Source organism: Saccostrea cucullata, unplaced genomic scaffold (genome assembly GCF_032062105.1).
Source record: "Saccostrea cucullata isolate Sc308-1 unplaced genomic scaffold, CSIRO_AGI_Scuc_v1 ctg645, whole genome shotgun sequence".
NCBI classification, from domain to species: Eukaryota; Metazoa; Mollusca; class Bivalvia; order Ostreida; family Ostreidae; genus Saccostrea; species Saccostrea cuccullata.
The window spans coordinates 207,046-219,191 of NW_026931035.1; positions in this window are offsets into that span (position 1 = coordinate 207,046).

A 12,146-nucleotide genomic window follows, 5' to 3' on the forward strand; every position below is an offset into this window, starting at 1 on the left:
CCATGGTCAACTTTCCTTATTTATATAATATTCCGATATCATATACATATTCATGTTATATATACATATACATGTTAAAATCCTCTAATTTATTCATTTCTCAAGAGCATGCTCTGGTGCGATAAATAAACTGAAGCATGCTACTCACAGACAAGTTGATGTTACAGGGATATCAACAACTGCTACATCATTTATGATAAAAGTGATACTTTAACTTTTCTATCGTCAACTTCCCGTACTTATGCAGCAATATACCTTCTTCACCTGCATACGGAGTTAAAATCTCTCATTTGATTCGATACGCAAGAGCATGTTCTATGTATGAACAATTTCTAAAAAGAGGTAAATTATTGACAAACAAGTTGATGAAACAACAATATCAGCAGTCTCGTTTAAAGACATCATTTCGTAAGTTCTATGGTCGATACAATGACCTTGTCAGCAAATACAATTTATCATTGAGTCAATGCTGACTGACGGTTTTCATACCAATTGTTAGTCCATTACTTATACACTGAATTGACGATGGATTCTTCCGCAATTTCACGTACATGACAAGGAGCACACGGCGGATGTGACCGGTCGGCAGGGGATGCTCATTCCTCCTTGGCACTTGATCCCACCTCTGATATCTCGGGGGTCCGTGTTTACTCTGCTACTATTTTATAATGTTTTATGGACTTATGATCTTGAATACTGATCTTTTTCTCTATACGTTTCATTAAAGTCAGTATTTCGTAAATGCTATGGTCGTTAAAATGACCTCGTTAAAAAATATAATCACCCAAAATTGGGGTCGTATTTTGGCTGACGTGTATTATACCATAGTTACTCTTTCTTTTTATATGAAATTCGGCTACGGAATGTTCTGTATACCTGATCAATACATGGGACTCACGGTAAGTGTGATCGGTTAATAGGGAAGCTTACTCCTCTTGTACACCTGATTCCCTCTCTGAAGTTTTCGGGAGTTCGTGTTTTAGGCAATGTGAACATATTTTGTATAGTTTGTAGCTTTTTTTAGATCAAATAATGTCCGTTATCTTCACATTTTTCATTAAGACACAATTCGCCTTTCATTTGATTTTAAACTACATTTAAAAAATCTTTACTAATACAAATATAGCACGTTTTAGTAAATGCTCTGACAGGCCTCTTTCTTAACTTCTTAACACGAAAATATTAAAAGTAAGGAAGGGAAATTTTAGCAATAATATGAAACGGCATATTGGACAAGTGGTGTTAAATGTGGTTGCTAAATAATTTGAATGGAAAAATTTGAAATCTTAAAATTGAGCCATTATGCATATCATTAAAGGATATGACTTTTCAATACATTATGCAATCATTAATCATGATAAATCTAAGACCAGGTTTTTGACATCAGAGAAAACTGCTACTTCGATAAAATTTACATTGATTCTCCTCACGAGTACTCGGACAGATAAAAAAAAAGATACAAAAGTTCTATTGAAATATCCGTGCAGTCGTTGAAAACGGGGGTTTCCAATGCATGAAAAGATGGTCACAGAGTCTAAACATTCGACATTAAGATCATGTATGTCAATGACTTTTTCATTTTATCACTGTTCACTCTTCCAATGCCAATCTCTGATGAACTGGTCCCTGCTGACAAAGCAGGTAACAACATTGCCTTCGTTTGTAAGGCTCATTATATAAATTGTATTCCAGAAGAACTTGGGTTTAATTTAACTTATACTTCCCTTTCAAAGGAAGAAATTCTTCAAAATCATATGTCAGTTTTGAGTATTTTTAAGATCCCAAAGAACCAAAATGAATTTATACTATCATATGATATTGGACTCCGAGTCTTCAAAAGAATCCTTACAAAGATACATGTACATAGCAGGTTCTAGTAAATGTTCAAGCCTCTTTCTTTACTCCTCACTAAGATATTAACAGTAGTGAAGGAGAAACTTCAAGAGTACTGTGCAACAATATATTCAAGAAGTGGCATGAATCAGATGTGGATACTTAAAAATTCCAAGGAACTTTTGGACAATTTGAAATCACAATATTTAACCGAAGTCAACAGCTTAAAAACTTACGACTTTTCAACTCTATACACAACCATTTTCCACGATAAATTAAAGTACAGACTTTTTGATTTTGATATCACTGACAGCTGCTTTTACAATTAACATGGAACTCGGTAATTTACTGACCTTGTTTTTGGTCATTTGCAAGATTAGTTTGTTAAAAAAACATTCTGATTGTACATACAAGTACTCTGAAGTTGATATCAAAAGGATGCTCGAGTTTCTGATTGACAATATCTATGTGGTTTTTGGAGACCAGGTCTTCCAACAATCTATTGGAAAAGTCATAACATTTATCAATATGCTTTGTTGTAAGATAACCATTTACGTCTTTTTCTACTAAAAGGTCAAAATATGAAACAGATGTGTCAGACTCTGTGGTATCTTTTATCTCAAGCTTATAAGGATACTAGTATATCGTGTCGACATAAGAATGGAAATAATTATTGTTAATTAACAATACGTCGTCGATATATCTAAATGTCGAGTTGAAGGCCACAGCAAGCGTTTTCTTATTTTCACATAAAAGATTTTGAACAAATTCTGCTTCACATGAATACGTAAATAGATCTGCTAATGACGGGACGGAATTGGTACCAGTGGGAATTTCAATAGATTGTTGGAAGACCTGGTCTCCAAAAACCACATAGATATTGTCAATCAGAAATTCGAGCATCTTTTAATAATAAACTTCAGAGTACTTGTATATACAATCAGAATGTTTCTCAACAAAGTTATTTTGCAAATGACCAATGGCAATGTACTAGTAAGTAAATTTACGAGTTTCATTTTTAATTTTTAAAAAAAAACCCTGCTGTCAATGATGTCAGAAAGACTGTACTTTAAATATTCGTGGAAAAAAGTTGTATATAAAGCTGAAAAGTCGTACGTTTTTATGTTGTTGATTTTTGTAAAAGTTTGTGATTTCAAGTTATCAAAAGTTCCTTGAATTTTTTGAGTTATACCACTTCTCGAACATATTGTTGCACAGTACTCTTGAAGTTTCTCCACTACTGTTAATATGTTTATGAGGAGTAAATTGATTGATTGATTGATTGCATGCTGTTTAACGTCCCTCATTTTCACTCATATGGAGACGCCACCACTTGCCGGTGGATAGCTACAAATTTTGTCCTATACTCGGCACTCAGGGCCACTGAGCAGACAGGGATCTTTTTCTAATGTCGATACAATACATCCTGTGTGGGGAGCTTGAAATAAAAGATACCACAGACTCTGATATATCTGTTTCATATTTAGGTATTTTATTTGATTGATTGATTGTATGCTGTTTATCGTCCCTCTCAAGAAGTTTTCACTCATATGGAGAAGCCACCACTTGCCGGTGGAGAGCAACAAATTTTGTTCTATATTCGGCACACACGGCTATTGAGCAGTGAAGGATCTTTTTTCCCGCCAGTACCTACTGCGACAAGGGACCTCTGTTTATACTGTGAATCATATGGAGATAACAAACAGTATTAGAGATCAAAATTCCATAAAACAATACAAAATAGGAGCAAAACAAACAAGCCAAAGCAATAGAGGTGGGATCAGGTGCCATGGAGGTGTGAGCATCACCTGCTGACCGTCACACCAGTCGTGTGCTCATTGTCATGATCGGGAAATAACGGGAAAATCCGTCGTCACTTCAGTGTGTAAATAATGGAATAACACTTAGTATGGAAACTTCAGTCAGCATTTTGACTCAATGATAAATTGTATTTGCTGACAAGGTCATTGTATCGACCATAGAACTTACGAAATGGAGACTTTAAACGAGACTGCTGAAATTTTTGCTTCATCAACTTGTTTGTCAATAATTTACCTTATTTAAGGAATTTTTCAAACGTAGAGCATGCTCTTACGTATAGAATCAACTTTAATATAAACTTAGTATAAAGATGATGAAGGTGCTGCATAAGTGAGGGATGTTGAAAAAAACGATTGAAAAGTTAAAGTCATAACGTTTATCATAGAGCTTGGTTGTTAGATTACCATTAATGTCTTTTTCAAGTAAAATATCCAAATATGAAACAGATGTGCCAGACTCTGTGGTATCTTTAATCTCAAGCTCACATGGATATGGAAATTCCAATAGATTGTTGGAAGACCTGGTCTCCAAGAACCACATAGATATTGTCAATCAGAAATTCGAGCATCTTTTTGATGTCATCTTTAGAGTACTTGAATCTACAATCAGAACGTTTTTAACCAAAAAGAAATATTGCAAATGACCAATGGCAATGGACGAGAACTGTTCAATAAATAATGTCCTGAACTGTATGACATACGATACAGATATCATATGACATTAAACTTGACTTTCTCTCATAATTGAATCTTTAATGAATTTATAACAGTTTATGTAACCACTTTTTATCACATAGTTTCATTGTGAGAAGCTGGGAAACAAGGGCTATTTGAGACACTGCATTATAAATGAATGGTAAAGAATCGGTAAACTAGAGTGAAAATAAAAGCTTCATCAAAGCTGCTGTAAAACTTGATAAAAATCCCAAAGAAATATTCACTGAAATATGTGACATTTACAGCAACCAATGCCTGTTTTATAGACAAATGAGCAGGTGGATTTCCTTGATAAAAATTATATAATGGGCATCAAAAATGGGTACTGTCCTTGCCAACGAAAAATTATAACAACTTAAATACTGTTTGATGAATTTCAACAAATAATACTTGCTGATGTAGGATTGACTTTAAGACAAATAGCAAATTTGATAGACATCACATCGGGGGTAGTTTACACTTTTTTAAAGAAACGTTTGACGGTAAAAAAGCTTAGTACTCAAAGGTCACCCTATATTTTGAAAAATGAGTGAAAACGACAGTATGTACAAATGTCTTACCATTTTTTGAAAAAAAATATCAGTAATTGGAGTTATCTACGTTTTTCGATATTCAAACAGATAATGGAACTTGAATCTATTGTTTAAAATCCTCAAAACAAAATTTACAATAAGGTGTGCTTGACAAAAACAGCGAAGGTCTGGCGAGAGCAAGGAATTGCAAGAGCACAAAGACAGATTTATATGCAGTTTTCTTAAATATTAGTGGTATTGCTGTTCAAATTCGTATTCGGGGTGACAGTTTAATTTCTGGAGGAGTATAGAAAGCAAATTGTTTGCAAAAAAAATTGAAAGGTTTACTAGAAGAAGGACCCAGAATCAGGAATCCACTACATTAAATTTCTTCATGACAGCGTCCAAACCGGCATGCCCTGAAGGGGTTTTCGGGATAAACAGATAGTTAATATTTTTTCACATTAACAATATTTGCCAGATCTTTGACCTTTTGACTTGTTTCTATTTCCAAACTTGCAAAAACACCTTTAATAAGGAAGACACAAGTCCAGGAAATCATTGGATCTGCCATTTTCCAGTAAACTAAGGGTCATACCCAAAAATGAGTTCTACAAACAACCAGAAATTGGATAAAAATTGTTACGGATATGTCTTTTAATTAAAAGAGATTAATAAATAAAATAATGAAGACTAAATCATCGAAAAGCGTCTTTTGCTTCTTTCCGAGCACCGAGGACATTATTTATTGAACAGCCCCCGTAAGTAAATTTATGAGTTCCATTTTTATTGAAAAAAAACAGCTATAAATAATATCAAAAAGTCTGTACTTTAATTTGTCGTGGGGAATGGTTGTGTATAAAGTTGAAAAATCGTACGTTTTTAAGATGTTGATTTTGGTTAAATCTTGTGATTTCAAATTGTCCATTTTTAAGTATCCACATTTGATTTACACCACTTCTTGAATATATTGTTGACAGTACTCTTGAAGTTTCTCCTTCACTACTGTTAATATCTTAGTGTGGATTAAAGAAAGAGGCTTGGTTGAACATTTACTGGAACCTGCTATGTATCTTTGTAGGGATTTTTATAAAGTTTCAGAATCCAAAATAGATATGGTAGTTCAAATTCATTTTGGTTCTTTGCGATCTTAAAAATATTCAAAACTGACACAAGATTTTGAAGAATTTCTTCCTTAGAAAGGGAACTATGAGTTCTCATCCGAAGGACCGGTCTCCACGTCCCGCAGTGAGATTCGAACCCACGACGTAAGGATTGATTCCTTACTTCGTGACTGTAGCAGACGCTATTTTACTTGAAAAAGTCGTTTATGGTTATCTAACAGTAAAGTTTATGATAAACGTGATGACTTTAGCTTTGCAATCGTAAACTTCTCTTACTTAACAGAACATACCTTCATCACCTGCATAAGGCGTTTATATATCTCAGTTGATTCGATACGCAAGAGTATGCTTTACGTATGAACAATTTAATTTCTAAAACGAAGTAAATTATTGACAGACAAATATCTGAATCAAAAATATCAGCAGTCTCGTTTAAAGTCATCATTCCGTACGTTCTATGGTCGATGCAATGACCTTGTCAGCAAATACAATTTATCATTGAGTCAAAAGCTGGCTGACGTTTTCATACTAATTGCTAGTCGTTTGACGATGGATTTTTTCGTTATTTTCCTATCATGGTGTCCAAGAAGCACATGGCGGGTGTGATCGGTCGGCAGGGGATGCTCATTCCTCTATGGCACCTGATCCCACTCTGATGTTTTAGAGATCCGTGTTTGCTCTGCTCCAACTTTGTATTGTTTAATGGACTTATGAGCTTGAATATTGTTCGTCATCTCGATATATTTCATTGTATATATAATATTATAATTAACTTTGCAAGTGGTAATCCAACATGTGTGTTTATTTCCTTCCTCAATATCATGTCTGTTTTGAATATTTTGAATATTCCCAACAATCAAATCGAATTTGAATTAGCATACCTATGTATGGTAATTCCTTAATAACATATATCTTACTACCTGTACATAATAACTCTTACAAACAGTGATGTATACATCAGGGGTCCGTTTTACAAAAGAACTTACCACTAAGACAAAAAACTTAAGTTGATACTAAAATTTTGCAAAATTAATGCTTATGTTTAAAATTGCTATCATGAAAATATCTCTCTACATTACTTTTAAAAAGTTAAAAACTATTTTCAATTGAAATCAAATAAGAAAATTAGAAGAATAAATTTTGGTCGTACTCGTAAATTCTTTTGTAAAACGGGCCCCAGGTTCCTGTATGTGTTCTAGGAAGCCTCTTTCTTGATTCCTCAATAAAATATTTACAGCAGTGAAGGAGAAACTTCAGGATTATCTTTACAAAAAACCTTGTTCAAGGGGTGGTGTAAATCAGATTTGGATGCATAAAAATCCAAAGAACTTTTAGAAATTTTGAAATCATAATATTTCACCAAAATCAATGCTAGTTTTATATGTACCTAACACTACAACACTTTATATAACTATTCTCCGTGAAAAATACAAGACAATGTTTCTTGTCATTATTCACAGCTGTTTTTTTTTTAATTCAATAAAAATGGAACTCAATTTACGTACCTTGCCATTATTGGCAAAATGATTTCGTATAAAACATTCTTGAACAAACAAGTACTACGCGGCTGGAATTTTAAAATGCTTAAATTTCTGATTGACAGATTCATTATACATGTAGTTTTTATGGAGATCGTCTTCCAACAAGCTGTTTAAATTTCAACGGTTGCCACTTGATATCATCGCGATTACTTAACTAAGCGGAACTCTGTTGGATGGGGACAAATGTGCTATTGAATACCACAGGTCTTCAGATCGCTTAGGAAAAAAAATATGAGATGTTAAAAAATATTTTTTTTACACACACAATTTCTTTAAGCGATCCAAAGACCTGTGTTGAATACAATGCAAGATCGATCATTGTAGAATTTTTAAGGACAGATAAGTAAAAAATCCTGGTAGAATACCTTGCTAAACTATCGCTGAACCAGCCTGATTAATTTTTGAGAGGAGCTAATCCTAAAATGTTTCATTTTTAACGATATTTTTAACTAAGGTTCTTCTCGTTAAATTTTCATTGAAAATCGTCACATTTTAAAGCTGATAAAATATTCTAAACTTTCCTTATTTGGCAATCTACTATTTGGAGTTTAATTCTTGGTAATACATTGTACTTTGAAGTTTCGGCATAAAACTGCTCCAATGATCAATCATTCGATTGTCACTATATATATACTGTAAACAACAAGGAAACACTGATGTAACTATCAAATTTCGCCCGGGAAATAAAGTAAACAATAGAAATGAGTCTTGATCATCAAATCGCTTCGATGTGTGTATATTTTTAAATGATGGAGACGATAGAAATTTTATGAAAATTAGAGTCGGATGAAAATCGAACAAAAACGATAACCTTTTAAACTTTATCAATTCCTCAAGTAAATGTTGGTTGCATAAAATAAAAATTGAAACCAGACACATGCATCACCTTTTTTCAAAAATGCATTTCACTTTAAGAATATAAAACACAAACTGCGTACGGTACGTTTTTAAGCGATAAGTGAGATTCGATGTTCTAAAAAAAGGGACCTGTCGTTTTTTCGATAGTAAATGATAAGCAACTTTATATATTAAATATGAAAAAACATATATATTTTACAGATTCACTTTGTGGAAGTAGATACATTGTTTATTTCTTACTTTATAAAAGGAAAGCTCATTCTGGATAACAAATTTTTAATGTTTAGAAAACCTTTAATTCTGAATAACTTCTCCCACCTCAATCCCCATACACCAACGCTTAAACTTATATGCATAGAGCAGCCCGGTCCTCCGGGCTGCAATAATACCATGTCAATCGGCAATCCTCGGCTGACTCCGCTACGCTCCATTCAAACATGTCATCCGAGGAACTCCGAGTGATGCCATGTGCCCAAGTAATCTCGCGAGATTTAGAGCTTTCTCGACTCCCCGCAAAAGAGCGGTAGTAAGTTAGATAACTGTGAGGTACTGGCAATATCACGATTAGCAGACTTCTTTCTGTGGTAAGGGTGAATAATGCCCCCCATAAAATACTGACTGGGGTGGGGATGGGGGTCATTTTACGACGTCAAAAAATTACCCTTTTGTCCGTAGAAAAGGTGACAATCACCCTAAAAATCTGCACATTCCACTTGAAGAAAAATGACCCCCGTAGAATAATGACCCCTTGTGGATTAAAGAGGATTAAAGTTGAAAATTTTAGGGGGCAAAATAAAAATAATAAATCAAGAGACCTATTGGTTTGGAGCTAACTTGAGCTAAATTGATAATAAATCGATGATATTTTGATCTCATTACAATATGCAATTATTGCTATTTTTAGATAAAGACAATTTCTTAGAATCTAGAGGAGTATAAAAGAAATTATTCGAATATGAAAGAAAGAGAGCATTGTCTTTCGATTTTGCAAAATCACTGATCGTCCTGACAGAAAAAAAAACAACAATGATTATTTTATTATATGATTCATCGATTAAATTGATAAATACTGATTAAAATATGCATATTTAATAAATGTAATGCAGTTTTGTTGCAGGGTTTTTTTTACTCCATTTGAAGCGGATTGGAACAAAACCATTGACATGGGAAGATGGATTCTATGTGTCTGAATGTTATGTTCACCTTGTCCATTCAAGTAGGAGAGATTTTTTAACTATACTATATAAAAAAGAAGGTAACGAAAATTTCAATGAACATTTTTCAAATTAAAAATGCCTAAATTTATATTCAGAAAAGGGTTGGGGTGCGAACCCTCCTTCTTTTCCAATTCATAGTGCCTGAATGATATGTTAACTTGAGTGGAATTGAGATGCATGTAAAATAACTTTTCAGAATTTTTTTCAATCTGTTCACCTGGAAGGTCAATAAAATTGTCTGTCTTTAATTATACATGTATTAAAACAATATACAGAGTCACTGTATTGAAATGTTTCAATTTTGGATGACAAATTAATGTAGCACTGTTTTAAAGTGGATAAAAATACATTCCTCTAATATGTATCCAATTCTCAGACGACCATGTTAACATACTGGAATGTATATTATTCTTGGATTCTTCTTTATTACTTCTACATGTATACTTTGTATCTTGAAAAGAAATTCCCATAGAGTAGACCACTGTTTATAAATAAAATTGAATGCACATACCATTGTATATTTTTCAGACATGCAGAAATTTTATGTCCTTCGTATGCACGTCTGCTTCATATTTAGACCTTCTACTTACTATAAAAGTAAAAAAAAAAAGTTGAGAAAGTTGAGAAAAAAAGGCATCCCTCTTTTCAGTCATTTAGCTATAAATGTCTATTATCAGTCAAATATTCGAATATGAAAGAAATGGAAGACAGTCGTAGAGGGAAATTCGTTAAGAGTTATAACCAATAGTTGCCGTGTTGCGATTTTCCAAAATGTGTTTGAAAATACAGAAATATGCATATAAAATTAATGTAATGCTGTTTTGTTGCATTTTAATTGCGCGCTCGTCCATTGTTGGTCAAAGAGGTCATAAAAAAGAATTTAAACATTCAATGAGGTTCAAACATTCTGATGGAAACTTAAAAGGATCATTTTTCAACTGGGTCAATTTTTTATAGGACGCACGCATAAGAAAATGACCCCTCGGTGGTTCTTTTTCTACAATGAATCATTATATTCTACTGGTGGGGATCATTTTTGTCGTTAAAAAAATTACACCCCCCCCGGTCATTATTCTTTAGAGGTCATTATTCGTCTTTACAGGTGTATTCATATGAAACATAATTCATTTAAATACATCTACATGCAAAACTGGAAAAAATGTACTAAATGTAATAATTTGAAAATATTTATCATGCGGTTGTTCTGCCATGTGTCTATCTGTTGGATCGATCCCTTGCACTCTCTAAATGTTTATTTTCTTATTAATTATTTATGTTTGATATAATTGTACTGTGACAATTAATAGTCTCAAAGAGCAAGAGCCACTTTGACCCTTATTTTGCCCTAGAAATTTCTGAAAAATCAAAACCGCTCAGTTTAGGTTGCAAATGCAGTACGTAATTTATCACTTGGGTCGAGTGTTGGTGATCATGTACTTAGTATCTATTAATCATGACGTAATTTTTATGCGCTAGGATCGAAAGATCCGGGGCGTATATTGTTTTTGTCCTGTCTGTCTGTCTGTCTGTTTATCTGTTTGTCTGTTTGTCTGCAAACTTTAACCTTCGTCATAACTTTTGAACCAAGAAAAAAAGAGACTTCATATTTGGTATGCATACTCCACTAATTAAGCTCTTTCAAATGACACCAAGGTCAATGACCTTGTGACCTTGACAGTGACCTATATGCTAAAAATAGTTTTTTCTGCAAACTTTAACCTTCGCCATAACTTTTAAACCATAAGAGATAGAGACTTCATATTTGGTACATACACCACTGATTAAGCTCTTATAAATGACACAATGTTCAATGACCTTGTGACCTTCACAGTTATGTTCACCATAACTTTTGAAACATGAGAGATAAAGACTTCATATTTGGTATGCTTACTTCACTAATCATGTTATTTCAAATGATACCAAGGTCAATGACCTTGTGACCTTGACAGTGACCTATATGCTAAAAATAGTTTTTCTGCAAACTTTAACCTTCGCCATAACTTTTAAACCATAAGAGATAGAGACTTCATATTTGGTATGCATACACCACTGATTAAGCTCTTTTAAATGACACAATGGTCAATGACCTTGTGACCTTGACTGTGACCTATACGCTAAATATAGCTTTTATGACGGCAAACTTTAACCTTTGCCATAACTTTTGAACGAAGAAAGATAGAGAGTTAATATTTGACATGCATACTCCACAAATTAAGCCCTTTCACATGACATCAAGGTCAATGACCTTGTGACCTGACTGTGTCCTGTATGCTAAAAATAGTTTTTTGAAGCTTCACCATAACTTCTTTCAAATGACACCAAGATCAATAACCTTGTGACCTTGACTGTGACCTACATGCTACAAATATGTTTTTTAACTTTGTTGCCGCCGGGTGCTTCGTGTTTCACAAACACATCTTGTTCCTCTAGTCAATGCATTATGACGTCATAAAATGCGTCATTTTCCTCATATCCCGTAAATTCCTTTGAAGTATTTTTTCAATATTTCATAAAGAGCACAACC